This window comes from Cervus elaphus, chromosome 5, assembly GCF_910594005.1.
Source record: "Cervus elaphus chromosome 5, mCerEla1.1, whole genome shotgun sequence".
Lineage (NCBI taxonomy): Eukaryota > Metazoa > Chordata > Mammalia > Artiodactyla > Cervidae > Cervus > Cervus elaphus.
This window is the reverse complement of record NC_057819.1, coordinates 13,025,423-13,041,614: the sequence shown is the minus strand read 5'-3', so window position 1 is coordinate 13,041,614 and position 16,192 is coordinate 13,025,423.

Sequence of the window (16,192 nt, the reverse complement as noted above, 5' to 3'; positions counted from 1 at the left end):
ACCACGCAAATTCTCCAGCAACACAGGAACATAGCCCTGAATGTCAACATACAGGCTACCCAAGGTCACACCTAACACATAGACCCAACTCAAAACTCATTACTGGGCACTCCATTGCTCTCCAAAGAGAAGAAATCAAGTTCCACGCACCAGTACACTGACGCAAGCTTCCCTAACCAGGAAACCTTGACAAGCCAAACGTCCAACCCCACCCACTGGGTAAATCCTCCACAATAAAAAGGAACCACAGACCTCCAGAATACAGAAAGTCCACTCCAGACACAGCAATCTAAACAAGATGAAAAGGCAAAGAAATACCCAACAGGTAAAGGAACAAGAAAAATGCCCACCAAGTCAAACAAAAGAGGAGGAGATAGGGAATCTACCTGAAAAAGAATTTAGAATAATGATAATAAAAATGATCCAAAATCTTGAAAACAAAATGGAGTTACAGATAAATAGCTTGGAAACAAAGATTGAAAAGATACAAGAATTGTTTAATAAAGACCTAGAAGAAATAAAAAAGAGTCAATTAAAAATGAATAATGCAATGAATGAGATCAAAAACACTTTGGAGGGAACCAAGAGTAGAATAACGGAGGCAGAAGATAGGATAAGTGAGATAGAAGATAAAATGGTGGAAATAAATGAAGCAGAGAGGAAAAAAGAAAAAAGGATCAAAAGAAATGAGGACAACCTCAGGGACCTCTGGGACAATGTGAAACGCCCCAACATTCGAATCATAGGAGTTCCAGAAGAAGAAGACAAAAAGAAAGGCCATGAGAAAATACTCGAGGAGATAATAGCTGAAAACTTCCCTAAAATGGGGAAGGAAATAGCCACCCAAGTCCAAGAAACCCAGAGAGTCCCAAACAGGATAAACCCAAGGCGAAACACCCCAAGACACATATTAATCAAACTAACAAAGATCAAACACAAAGAACAAATATTAAAAGCAGCAAGGGAAAAACAACAAATAACACACAAAGGGATTCCCATAAGGATAACAGCTGATCTATCAATAGAAACCCTCCAGGCCAGAAGGGAATGGCAGGACGTCCTGAAAGTAATGAAAGAGAATAACCTACAACCTAGATTACTGTATCCAGCAAGGATCTCATTCAGATATGAAGGAGAACTCAAAAGCTTTACAGATAAGCAAAAGCTGAGAGAATTCAGCACTACCAAACCAGCTCTTCAACAAATGCTAAAGGATCTTCTCTAGACAGGAAATGCAGAAAGGTTGTATAAACGTGAACCCAAAACAACAAAGTAAATGGCAACGGGACCACACCTATCAATAATTACCTTAAATGTAAATGGGTTGAATGCCCCAACCAAAAGACAAAGATTGGCTGAATGGATACAAAAACAAGACCCCTATATATGCTGTCTACAAGAGACCCACCTCAAAACAAGAGACACATACAGACTGAAAGTGAAGGGCTGGAAAAAAATATTTCATGCAAACGGAGACCAAAAGAAAGCAGGAGTCGCAATACTCATATCAGATAAAATAGACTTTCAAATAAAAGCTGTGAAAAGAGACAAAGAAGGACACTACATAATGATCAAAGGATCAATCCAAGAAGAAGATATAACAATTATAAATATATATGCACCCAACATAGGAGCACCGCAATATGTATGGCAAACACTAACGAGTATGAAAGAGGAAATTAATAGTAACACAATAATAGTGGGAGACTTTAATACCCCACTCACAACTATGGATAGATCAACTACACAGAAAATTAACAAGGAAACACAAACTTTAAATGACACAATGGACCAGCTAGACCTAATTGATATCTATAGGACATTTCACCCCAAAACAATCAACTTCACCTTTTTCTCAAGTGCACACGGAACCTTCTCCAGAATAGATCACATCCTGGGCCATAAATCTGGTCTTGGAAAATTCAAAAAAATTGAAATCATTCCAGTCATCTTTTCTGACCACAGTGCAGTAAGATTAGATCTCAATTACAGGAAAAAAATTGTTAAAAATTCAAACACATGGAGGCTAAATAACACACTTCTGAATAACCAACAAATCATAGAAGAAATCAAAAAAGAAATCAAAATATGTATAGAAATGAATGAAAATGAAAACACAACAACCCAAAACCTATGGGACACTGTAAAAGCAGTGCTAAGGGGAAAGTTCATAGCATTACAGGCTTACATCAAGAAACAAGAAAAAAGCCAAATAAATAACCTAACTCTACACCTAAAGCAATTAGAGAAGGAAGAAATGAAGAACCCCAGGGTTAGCAGAAGGAAAGAAATCTTAAAAATCAGGGCAGAAATAAATGCAAAAGAAACTAAAGAGACCATAGCAAAAATCAACAAAGCTAAAAGCTGGTTTTTTGAAAAAATAAACAAAATTGACAAACCATTAGCAAGACTCATTAAGAAGCAAAGAGAGAAGAACCAAATTAACAAAATTAGAAATGAAAATGGAGAGATCACAACAGACAACACTGAAATACAAAGGATCATAAGAGACTACTACCAGCAGCTCTATGCCAATAAAATGGACAACTTGGATGAAATGGACAAATTCTTAGAAAAGTATAACTTTCCAAAACTGAACCAGGAAGAAATAGAAGATCTTAACAGACCCATCACAGGCAAGGAAATTGAAAGTGTAATCAAAAATCTTCCAGCAAACAAAAGCCCAGGACCAGATGGCTTCACAGCTGAATTCTACCAAAAATTTAGAGAAGAGCTAACACCTACCTTACTCAAACTCTTCCAGAAAATTGCAGAAGAAGGTAAACTTCCAAACTCATTCTATGAGGCCACCATCACCCTAATTCCAAAACCAGACAAAGATGCCACAAAAAAAGAAAACTACAGGCCAATATCACTGATGAACATAGATGCAAAAATCCTTAACAAAATTCTAGCAAACAGAATCCAACAACATATTAAAAAAATCATACACCACGACCAAGTGGGCTTTATCCCAGGAATGCAAGGATTCTTCAATATCCGCAAATCAATCAACGTAATACACCACATTAACAAATTGAAAGATAAAAACCATATGATTATCTCAATAGATGCAGAGAAAGCCTTTGACAAAATTCAACACTCATTTATGATTAAAACTCTCCAAAAAGCAGGAATAGAAGGAACATACCTCAACATTATAAAAGCCATATATGACAAACCCACAGCAAGCATCACCCTCAATGGTGAAAAATTGAAAGCATTCCCCCTGAAATCAGGAACAAGACAAGGGTGCCCACTGTCACCACTACTGTTCAACATAGTGTTGGAAGTTCTGGCCACAGCAATCAGAGCAGAAAAAGAAGTAAAAGGAATCCAGATAGGAAAAGAAGAAGTGAAACTCTCACTGTTTGCAGATGACATGATCCTCTACATAGAAAACCCTAAAGACTCTACCAGAAAATTACTAGAACTAATCAATGAATATAGTAAAGTTGCAGGATATAAAATTAACACACAGAAATCCCTTGCATTCCTATATACTAACAATGAAAAAACAGAAAGAGAAATTAAGGAAACAGTACCATTCACCATTGCAACAAAAAGAATAAAATACTTAGGAGTATATCTACCTAAAGAAACAAAAGACCTATACATAGAAAACTATAAAACACTGATGAAAGAAATCAAAGAGGACACAAACAGATGGAGAAACATACCGTGTTCATGGATTGGAAGAATCAATATTGTCAAAATGGCTATTCTACCCAAAGCAATCTATAGATTCAATGCAATCCCTATCAAGCTACCAACGGTATTTTTCACAGAACTAGACCAAAGAATTTCACAATTTGTATGGAAATACAAAAAACCTCGAATAGCCAAAGTAATCTTGAGAAAGAAGAATGGAACTGGAGGAATCAACCTGCCTGACTTCAGACTCTACTACAAAGCCACAGTCATCAAGACAGTATGGTACTGGCACAAAGACAGAAATATAGATCAATGGAACAGAATAGAAAGCCCAGAGATAAATCCACGAACCTATGGACACCTTATCTTTGACAAAGGAGGCAAGGATATACAATGGAAAAAAGACAACCTCTTTAACAAGTGGTGCTGGGAAAACTGGTCAACCACTTGTAAAAGAATGAAACTAGAACACTTTCTAACACCATACACAAAAATAAACTCAAAATGGATTAAAGATCTAAATGTAAGACCAGAAACTATAAAACTCCTAGAGGAGAACATAGGCAAAACACTCTCTGACATAAATCACAGCAAGATCCTCTATGACCCACCTCCCAGAATATTGGAAATAAAAGCAAAACTAAACAAATGGGATCTAATGAAACTTAAAAGCTTTTGCACTACAAAGGAAACTATAAGTAAGGTGAAAAGACAGCCGTCAGATTGGGAGAAAATAATAGCAAATGAAGAAACAAACAAAGGATTAATCTCAAAAATATACAAGCAACTCCTGCAGCTCAATTCCAGAAAAATAAATGACCCAATCAAAAAATGGGCCAAAGAACTAACCAGACATTTCTCCAAAGAAGACATACAGATGACTAACAAACACATGAAAAGATGCTCAACATCACTCATTATTAGAGAAATGCAAATCAAAACCACAATGAGGTACCATTACACGCCAGTCAGGATGGCTGCTATCCAAAAGACTACAAGCAATAAATGCTGGAGAGGGTGTGGAGAAAAGGGAACCCTCTTACACTGTTGGTGGGAATGCAAACTAGTACAGCCACTATGGAAAACAGTGTGGAGATTCCTTAAAAAACTGGAAATAGAACTGCCATATGACCCAGCAATCCCACTTTTGGGCATACACACTGAGGAAACCAGATCTGAAAGAGACACGTGCACCCCAATGTTCATTGCAGCACTGTTTATAATAGCCAGGACATGGAAGCAACCTAGATGCCCATCAGCAGATGAATGGATAAGGAAGCTGTGGTACATATACACCATGGAATATTACTCAGCTGTCAAAAAGAATTCATTTGAATCAGTCCTAATGAGATGGATGAAACTGGAGCCCATTATACAGAGTGAAGTAAGCCAGAAAGATAAAGAACATTACAGCATACTAACACATATATATGGAATTTAGAAAGATGGTAATGATAACCCTATATGCAAAACAGAAAAAGAGACACAGAAATACAGAACAGACTTTTGAACTCTGTGGGAGAATGTGAGGGTGGGATGTTTCAAAAGAACAGCATGTATACTATCTATGGTGAAACAGATCACCAGCCCAGGTGGGATGCATGAGACAAGTGCTCGGGCCTGGTGCACTGGGAAGACCCAGAGGAACCGGGTGAAGAGGGAGGTGGGAGGGGGGATCGGGATGGGGAATAAGTGTAAATCTATGGCTGATTCATATCAATGTATGACAAAACCCACTGAAATGTTGTGAAGTAATTAGCCTCCAACTAATAAAAAAATTTAAAAAAAAAAAAAATAAAAAAAAAAAAAAAAAAAAAAAAAAAAGAAATACTGTCTCATTCTGACCAGGAGAGAGGGTGAACAGAAACAAGAGAAGAGGTCCCTGTAATTCTATCTGATTCTTTCTGAGAGAGGAAACAAAAGCAAGTGAGTGGCTACTTCTCCCATTTGTAGACACCATGACAACTGTCATTATCTGTCACTTCCAAACAGTTTTGGAAGTTGGGCAAGGTAATTGTCCCTACACACAGTGGAAGGAGGTACTGAGGTGTAGAGGGAGAGAATAAATTTATGTGATGGTGCATAATCAATGAATTCCAAATCCACAGCATTTTAATTTGGGGGGTGAGGGCTCCATCCTCTTATTTCAAGCCTTGTACTTCTCCATCCTCTGAACCGTTCATGTCTCTTAGTTCATAGGGAAGAAGTGGGTCCGACCAGTGAGGTTTACACCCATCTTAACTGCTCAATAAAACCTCATGAGACTTCCTCGAATCCAGAGAAGTTAAGTCCTGACACTTTAACAGCTCGTTGACGATACACAAACCAGATGGACCTGGGCCTTGAATCCATTTCGCACCATCAGGCAGCAATCATGCTATATAGCCTCTGCATGCTGGCCGGGCACAAAACCCTGCTCTTTGTTCTGTCTGCAGACACCCTGGGGCAGGGGTGGAGGGTACCTATTTCCTGTCTCGCATCTGTTCATAAATGTGCCACCAAAGAAGAGGGGCCCTTGAGCTCACCCTCTGGACTTAAAGCACACTTTCAGCTCTTCATCAACTAAGACAGATAAGATTTTAGGTAACTGACACTCTCTGAAGAAATTGACTAGGATGTGAGGTCTCTTCAGGGGAAAAGTGTAGCCTTTGGTTTTTTGTTCTTTTTGGAGAGAAATGGTGTGGTTTAGATCATGGACTCCAGATTCATGAAGACCTTGGTTTGAACCCCAACTCTGCCACTCACTGTCAGTTTAACCAGGGACAGATGAATTAGTCTCCAAGCCTCCCTTCTTTCTTTGGTAAGATAGGGAGTGCACAAAGTTGTTACATCTAGGGGAATCATGAGCATAATGTGGCTGGCACATAAGATGTGCACTGTGGTTGTATTTGAAGCTCCAACGGCTCAGGAATACGGTGGAGGAAACAGCCAGTGGCCTTCTTTGAAATTCCATTCAGGATGTATACAGCTCAGCACTTCCCTAAATTTTATGCATGGCACCCTGGTTTCAGGAGCTATTCTGTGAAGGAAAAATACATAGGAAAGGGTCTGTCTTCAGTTCAGTTGGGGAAATATTTGGTTAATATAAAAGTAAACAGGCTTTGGTTAGTTATATTTTCACTGCACAGCCTGTAATATGCTACTGCACTCTGTGGCCAGGGTGAGGGATATGTGATGGTGTGTGTAGACTGGGGAAGCAGGAAGGCTCCCAACATATTTGATCACAGAAGATTATAGAACAATACATGAGAGAAAGTTAGGTGAATGGCTGGATGGATAAGTGTATGTAACACCTGCATGAGGGGCAGGTGGGTGGATGGATGGATGAGTAGATAGATAGGTAGGTGATAGATAGGCAGTTGGATGGATACATGCATGGATGGATGGATGGATGGTTGGATAGGCAGATAGATGCATGCATGCTCAGTCCTGTCTGACTCTTTGTGACCCCATGGACAAAGCCCACCAGGCTTCTGTGACCATAGGATTTTCCCAGGCAAGAATACCGGAGTGGGTTGCCATTTCCTTCTTCAGGGAATCTTCCCGACCCAGGGATCAAACCCACATCTCCTGCATCACAGGCTTTCTTTTTTTTTTTTACCGCTGAGCCACCAGGGATGCCTAGATAGATAGACAGATACCGTTTCCCCCCTCAGAGCCTCCTTTGATATGTTCAGGCCACTAGCATTTTCTGGAACACAATTTGAGAAAATCTGGTGTAAATGATGCTGCAAGATTCCTATAAAAAGTTAAAAGAGAGTGATACAGATGCCCAAGTAAAGGGAGTCTTCTCTGTCCTGAAGAAGGGACATGTCTTTTATTTTGGCAAAAGGAGGAAATTTTAAAATTTTAGTTATGGTTGGTGGTAGGATCAAAGTGAGAAAGGAGGAAATTGACCCAGGAAGTCAGGGCTTTCATTTCCTCCCTGAAGCATCATACAAGGTGGCCTCTGAGAGCAGGAGAGGAGGCGAGAGGGACCATGGAGCCAAGGAAGGCAACGGGGGATTGAGGCTCGGCGGAGCCGAGAAGAGGGCAAACACAATCCCTTGAGTTTTGAAGGAAAATGATCATCAGTTTTTACCAAGGGGTAGCCATGGTTTTTTTTAGTCCTCTGAGAGCTTATTCTGAAAGAACTTTATAGAATTAAGTGGTCTATGCTTTGCCCACCCGCAACAATGAAGACCTAGCGCGACTGAAAGAAAGAAAGATCCTTACACACACAGTGGAGCACCAGTGATTTACTACAGCATTGACAAAACTTGGGGAAAAAAACCTGAAAGTAAACCAGTTGAGGATTGGTTAAATAAATGATGGCATGTCTATATCATGAATATGAAGTTACTGTCTAAAAATAAAAATGAAATATACATACTGACATGGAAAGATGCCCATGATGTTAACAGGAAAAAATGCAAATATCAGAACAATGAGTGTAGCATGTGCCTATTTTGAAAAATAAAAGTCATTCAAGGACTGCTGTGTGTATGTATATGTGTGAATGTACCCTCAAGAAAGACCATCAAGATTTACCCCAAATGTTGACAGAAGTTATCTGCAAAAATGGGAGTGAGGTTTGCAGAGAGAAGAAGACGGAAGTTTCCTTTTCTACTTCATTCTCATCTCAATCATTTGGATTTTAAAAAAAAAATTATAGTGAACATAGAGTCGTTCTAGAACACACACACAAAAAAAAATAAATAAAAGAGCAAAACATGAAACCTGCTGTCAAAGGTGTGTTTTATCATCGCCGAGCATCTGGGAGTGACCTCGCAGGCAGATGAAGCTGGTGCCCGTCTCCCCAAAGGGGTCAAGGATCCACGCAGACGAGTCGGCAGGACCAAACTCTCGCAGACCAATAACTATCCATCTTGATCTCCGAGTCAGGAAGTCACTTCCACCACCTCTCTCAATAACTCATCCCAGGGCTTAATAACCTTTCCTTGCAGGAAGTTCTTCCTCTCATCACAGCTGAGTCCTTCCTGCTGCCCTGTCAGTCCTAATGGATGTGTCTCCTTTCCCTCCCCACTCTCTGGAGTCAGGAACAAGGACAGGATCCCGTGGATCTTCTGGAGTGTCCCCTCTGCATCATGCCCCAACGATGCTCTTAGGACTTTGGCACGGCAGTGACCATAACCGTCTATGCTGACAGCCGAGACGGCCAAAGCCTCTCTCTGCAGCCCAAGGGGTCCCCAGGGCCCTTTGGTCTGCCCATTCCCCGCCACTGGATGCTGCATTCTGCATAAACTCTGCCTCCCTGGCCTCTTTCCTGCCATATTTCATGCATCTCGATGGTCACTCAGGCCAAGATTTACGGAATTCATATCCTTTCGAGCTGGAGGAAAATGGGAAATGCAAGATTTACTATCCCCCTAGGAAAAGCTAGGAAGACATGGACCCAGGAGCTTGGAGGGTGGGGGGAGTGGGTGCAGGGATACAGAGGTGAGTTAGAGAGACAACCGTTTATTTGGTCACAGCCTCATCCAGATGGGGCCTGGGAATCTGCCATTGCTGACAGCAAGCACGTTTCTGCTCGAGTCTTTTCTCCTCTCACTGGCTTCTCTAGAGCGAGAGGCACAGGACTGAGCAACTATAGGTGGCAAAAGACCAATAAGACAGGGCTCCTGCATTCCCCAAACTTGAGATTCCTGAAAGGGGATACACAGTTACATCAAAAACTCCAATCCAAAGCAAAGATGTTTTAATCTTCTCTTCAGGGAGTAATGAAACATACGTATTTGGAAATTGATAGCGTCCTCACTTTGTGGCTTACTAGCAGAAATGTTTAAGCAAGTTACTTGAACCTGGCTGATTCCTACTTTCCTTATCTCTAAACTGGGATTGGTAACTGCACTTTCCCTGTACTAACTGTGTGGGCAGGTAAGGAAATGGAGCCCATGACGGGCTTTAGAACCAGACTGTCCAGGTGTCATTCACAGCACTGTGGCTCCCCAGCCGTGTACCCTTAGGTAGACCAGTTGTGCCTCAGTGTTCACATGTGGACAGTGGGAATGGTACCAGCTTCACAGGGCCAATGTGGGTTAGAATAGGAAAGCGGCTTAGAACAGTGTCCGGATCATAATAAATATCCTACGGCTTGCAGTTAGGATGAACACAGTGAAGATAAAACAACACGTGGAAGATAAATCTGAAAGTGTGAGACTTTCCCGGTGGCCCAGTGGTTAAGAATCTACCTGCCGATGCAGGGGACACGAGTCCGATCCCTGGTCCGGGAAGATTCCACGTGCCACGGGGCAGCTAAGCCTGTGCACCACCATGACTGAGCTTGTGCCCTAGAGCCTGCGAGCCACAGCTACTGAGCCCGTGTGCCAAGAGCCCATGCTTTGCAATAAGAGAAGCCACTGCAATGAGGAGCCCATGCACCGCAAGGAAGAGTAGCCCCTGCTCATGGCAACTAAGACTCAGCACAGCCAAAAATTAAAAAAAAAAAAATCTGAAAGTGTGAAACGGCATCAGATCATTCCAACAACATCAAACCGGGAGTTAGATTGACATGGGTGAGTGGGTTAATAGCTCGGGCTCGTCTCCAAGTGGTGGTGTGTATAAAAATGGCATAAATATCCACTTCAATTCATTAACATGTGTGCACATTGCTGTGTATCATACATTATGTCTCCATGAAAAACAAAAACCTCTTTAATAAGATATTTTAAATAAAAACAAGAATGTGGTTATCAGGGGGTAAGCAGGGGGAGTATAAATTGGGAGATTGGGATTGACATATACACAGTCCTATAAATAAAATAGCTAACTAATAAGGACCTACTGTATAGCACAGGGAACTCTATTCAGTACACTCTAGAGGCCTATATGGGGAAAGAATCTAGAGTGGGTACATGTGTATGTATAATTTATTCACTTTGCCGTACACCTAAAACCAACACAACATTGTAAATAAACAATGTTGATTTACTCCAATAAAAATTAAAACTGACAATGAAAAAAGTAAAATGGATGGGAGAGGAAAACACAGGGGAAAAAAAATTTTTTTTAATTTAAATAAAAATAAGAAGAGTGCAGGCTATGGAGTCAGATCATAGATGCACGACCAATCAACAATCTGACCATGGCTGAGTTACACAGTGTTAGTCACTCAGTCGTGTCCATCTCTTTGCGACCCCGTGGATTGTAGCCCACCAGGCTCCTCTGTTCATGGAATTCTCCAAGAATACTGGAGTGGGTAGCCATTCCCTTCTCCAGGGGATCTTCCCAACCCAGGGATCGAACCTGGGTCTCCCACATTGCAGGCAGATTCTTTACCATCTGAGCCACTAAGTTCTGCACTTCTTCATCTGAGCCTGTAAAACAGAAAGGAAGCTAACATCTACCTCACAGTAAGAATGTGTGTAAAGCTCTTCAAAGGGTGTCTGACAAATCCTATGCACTCGATATTATAATTTTATCAGTAAACACAAACTATATAAATAAAGAAATTGGGTCTCAGAGAGGGCAAGTCACACGCCCGTGGTCACACAGCAAGAGAGTAGCCGTGCCAGCCTTCAACCCAGGCTGAGGCTGATTTCCAAACCGGTGCTCTTCCAATTTGCCTCCATACCTCTCAAGTGACTCCTGCCTTGTAAATTCACGTGTTGTGTACCCGCCACCCCCGCCCAGCAACCCAGGACTCACCCAAGTGCCTTGACCTCACCAGACATACAGAGGACTTTCAATAACTGCCTACTGCATGAATGAACAAATGTCACAGACCATCTGCTGAAGTCTCCCTGGGCAAATACATCTTTTTCAACTTTCTAACGACTTGAAGCGTCTTTCCTCCCCGGCTCCCTTGGGCCTCCTAAAACTTCAGGAGGAGGCAGCAGCCCTCGGAGCCTCGTCTCTGTCTCAGGGCCAACAATCAATGGGGGATTAACATCCATAAGTTACAAGACGCTGTGATGATTTTTACTATTCCACTTAAAGCCCCAGGATCCATAATGTTTTCTCGACGTGACCCCAAGACTGAGTCACTTCGTGGTCATGGGCTCCATCTTTGCACCTGGAAAGGAGCAGAGTAACACCTGCCTGGTCTCCCTTCCAGGGCATGGGAGGCAAAAAGGAGAAAGTTGGTTACAAGAGTAAGTCTATTATCAGAGAGCCATAGTTAAATCCCACATCTATCCATGATCTGCCTCTTGACCTTGAACTAGAGAACCTTCCAGAGTCTCCATTTCTGTATCTTAATAAGGTGAATATTAAGATGTTCATGTATATAATGTTTTTCTTATTGGAAGATAATTGCTTTGCAATGTTGTGTTGGTTTCTGCCATACAACAATGCAAATCAGCCATAACTATATATACATATATATATATATACCCCCTCCCTTTTCAGCCCGTCTCCCACCCACCACAGCCCACCCCTCTAGGTCATCACATAGTGCAAGGCTGGGATCCCTGTGGCATACAGCAGCTTCCCACTAGCCAGCTATTTCACACGAGTGCTAAGCCGCTTCAGTCATGTCCAACTCTTTGCGACCCTCTGGACTGTAGCTTGCCAGGCTCCTCTGTCCCTAGGATTCTCCAGGCAAGAACACTGGAGTGACATGCCCTCCTCCCAGAGGATCTTCCTGACCCAGGGATCGAACCCGTGTCTCTTTTGTCTCCTGCGCTGGCAGGTGGATTCTTTACCACTGGCGCGTGGTAGTGTCTATATGTCAGAGCCACTCTCTCAATTCATCCCCCCCGCCCCACTTCCCCTGCTGTGTGCGCAAGTCTGTTCTCCGTGCCTGCATTTCTATTCCTGCCCTGCAATACTGGCTTTATGGGCACTTGTGACAACTTAGGGCGCTTGAGAATACATTATGTATTAAATAAATGGAAACTATTCCCACCCTTTATTCCAAGGCTTCATGGCTTTGAAAACCTCTTTTATTCACTCAGGAAAATAGGAGACTGGGCCTTCTTACCTGTGCATAACTGTAAGGCACATTTTGGTTTTGGAAACAATATGAGAAGTCATGTGCCTTGGCATTAAGGAGAGGGAGTAGTGCTATTATCATGATCAACAGAAATGCACTTTGTTAACTACTAAAAAATACCAAGGAGGGCAAAGAAAGTAACCAAAATGGGAAGGTGCGCCTCTTCTCACATCCTTTATGAGTCCTGAAATGAAGGCTCAGAGAAGTCAATCATCTGCCTTATGTCACACAGCAAGTGACTCTCAAATCAAGTTTTATTATTATTATTATTATTATTATTTATTTTTTGTTTCATTTTGCTTTTCTTTGCTGCACTTTACTTGGATTGATTTAGTTACATTTTAGCTCCAAAGTGTAGCTCCAAAGAACAAAAAAAAAGGCCATTGGAGATCTCCTGGCCCATCCCCCTCACTTACATGTGAAGGGGGGGACACCCAGAAAAGGTGAGCCCTTAAAGAAATCCAGAGAGACTGTCCAGATTCAGCTGAGCATCCTTTCTGCTATACCATGATAGATTCACAAAAAGGATTACCCATCACATGCTGGTCCGTCTAGAGCAGCTCCATCAGCAACAGGCCTTGAACAAAGGCCACCCAGAGAGTGGGGGGGGGGGGCCCATTAATGGCCCCTGCTTTCCAGTTTGGTCATCTCACCACTACTAGCCATCATGGCCACACAGGAGTTCTTGCAAGGGTGGTGAAGGCATCCTCCCCAAAGGCAGAGGCTGCTGAAATGGAGTCGCCTCTCTTCGCCCCTCTTCCAAGGTTTGGCTGTGTTTACTCTGTTCACAAAGTGGCTTCCTGTTTCGAAGAGGAATGAGCTTTTTAAAGGGTTATAAATGTGACTCAAAAGGTTTTTTGGACATCAAATGGCTCGTAAAAAAAGGAACTTTGAGACAATTTCAGCATAAATGAATGAAAAACATTCGGTGTGTGCCTCTAACCCTTCTGTTGCACCAGAATGTTCTGGCAAGAGAGGAAAGTAGAAGTGGCCAGTGGTTTGGGTTTCACTGTATCTGGAACTTGAGTTTCCGAAGTCTGAAAATGTACTTTGTAATCGCAGACCAGAACATATTTGAGGAGAGAGTTCACCTCGTATTAAACTAGTTAAAAATAAAATTGAACTGAGGGAAAGTATTTCCACATTTTTAAAAGTCTGTTCTGTCTCAGTGATTTCATTTCTATCATAGGTTTCCTTTTCTTTTTTCTTTCTGGTGTTTGGCCATGCCTCTGGGCTTATGGATCTTTAGTTCCCCAACCAAGGATGGAACCCATGACCCCTGCAGTGAAAGTGTGGAGTCTTAACCACTGGACTGCTTTGGAATTCCCTATCATACATTTCAACTCATTCTCCTAAAGCTGGTTGCTCAGTGTCAGCATCATTGATATTGAGGCAGGTGATTCTTGGCAGTGGAGGCTGCCATATATAGCATCCTGAGCAGCAACTCTGGTCTCCACTCATTAGAAGCCCGGAGTGCCCTCCCCCAAACTGTGATGATAAAAAATGCCAAATGTCCCCTGGCAGGCAACTTGCTCCCCGTTCATTGAAAAACCATTGTCTAGAGACGTAATTCACTTATCTAGTGTGTTCCAGAGGCAATAATGTCAAAGTGAGGGTAGAAATCGGTGACTAGATGACCTTCAGGGAAAGGAAACAAAATTAAATTATAATAGGACAAGTAAAATACCTTTCGTGTATTTCCACGAAAGGTATATGCAAATTATCATTGGCCATATAATATCTTTTGCAGTAGGGTAATCCAGAAGGGCCACTTAGCCAAGCCACACAAATGTCTTCCTTCTTTCCTTCCCCCCCTCCTTTCTTTCTCTTTCTTTTCTTTTGAGGGAAAAATCCAAGTGTGTAAGAAAATTTCTGTCAAAACACTAACTGAACAATCTGACATTAAATCTCTCCCTGCTTCTTTGGTAATAGCAGGCCAAAAAGTAAAAACAACAACAACAAAAAAAAAACCACATCATTTGTCCTGGAGTTTTACTATCTAATCTGGTAGCTGCTAGCTACATCTGGCTGTTTAAAATAATTAAATTTTTTAAAAATGTAGTTGCACTAGTCACATTTCAAGGGCCCAGAAGTCACACGTGACTAATGTCTACCATATTGGACAGCCCAGCCGTTGAACATTTTCATCATTGCAGAGTGTTCTACCGTTACCCAGAAATGTTATACTTCCAGGATTCTGATGTTAGGTTGACAGTTGTAGAGCCCTTCTCTACAGGTCACCCTCCCATGTCTTGGTAAATGTGTGTGCGGTTGTAAGTGTGGTGCATATCATGTCTAAAAGATTTGGGTTAACAAACTTTAGAGCTTCTCCGTAGCAGTTCTGAACAGGCATGGCACCAGTACTCCGGGCCCTGAGTTGATTTATCTTGATGTTTGGTTGAATTCCTCACATTTTGGGTCTCTTTGGTAACCTTTTCACCCCGTTCTTTTTTAAGGTGGCTGGCTGGCTGTTATAATTCATCATGAACGCATCTCACTCTAGGCCTGGCTCCCCTGACAGAACGAACAGCCGGTCTCCAAGAGGTCAAAGACATTTTTCTCTCTTCGTCTTTCTCAGTTTCCAGCATAGATTTGTCACTCTGAGAAAGCATGAATTCTGGATTTGATGTACTTTAATTGATTTCACCCTCGACAAGTCAGACTGTCCATCAGCTCGCTCCTTGGGCTTCCCTGAACTTTGCTTAAGGCTAAGGCTTTCATCTGTCCCTGGACCCAAGCTGTCACCAAGCAATTTACTCCCCTTTCCAGCCCCCAGGAGCCATCTCATTTTCGTTCCTCTGACTCTCCTGGGGGAAGAGAAGGAGTTGAGGGAGAACACAGGGGAGAGATGGTAGATGAAAGAAAATTAGGACAGGATAAAAGAAAAAAGGATGGATGGGAAAACCCTCATCAACTGTCCCCTCTTCTGGTGAACTGGTCTGATTGCTTTGTCTGAATTGTTAACAGAGTGAAATCAGGGTTAGAATGAGGAGTGTCTAGATGAATGGATGGATGAATAGAAGGATGTATGGATGGACAGACAAATGAATGAATGAATGAATGGATGGATGGATGGACGTATGGATGCACACTTTAACTGAAGGGCAGACAGAAAGCCACATGGATGAATGCATGAATAAATGAAAAAAATGGCAGGCACAGTCACTAATCACTGGATATATCCAATAGGTCCATTAGAACTTAAAATGTTTATGTATTATCTGGCATGTGCTAGAAACTGTGATATGCGTGTTCAAAGGGTGAGAAAATATACATAGTCCCTGTCACTGAAGAGCTCTCACCCAGAAACGGATGAGGAGCATATAACGATAAGAAGTTACAGTTTAGTCTGTATTAAGAGAGCTTCCAATACAATAAGAATAAAGGAAGAGGACTGAATTTTAGAGATAGCTCATTGAAGCTCAATAAATAACCAAATTAACAAATGCTGAAGTATTTTCTGGGAGCAGAAACCCAGAGAGCCTCTTCAGGGCTATTCCTAGGTCTAATTGTAAATTGTGTGGGTTGCCTCTCCCTGAATTCCCTGTTTCTTCTCCATCCATGCAGAGGGTATGGGTGTATGTTGGCCTAGCTCTTCTTAAT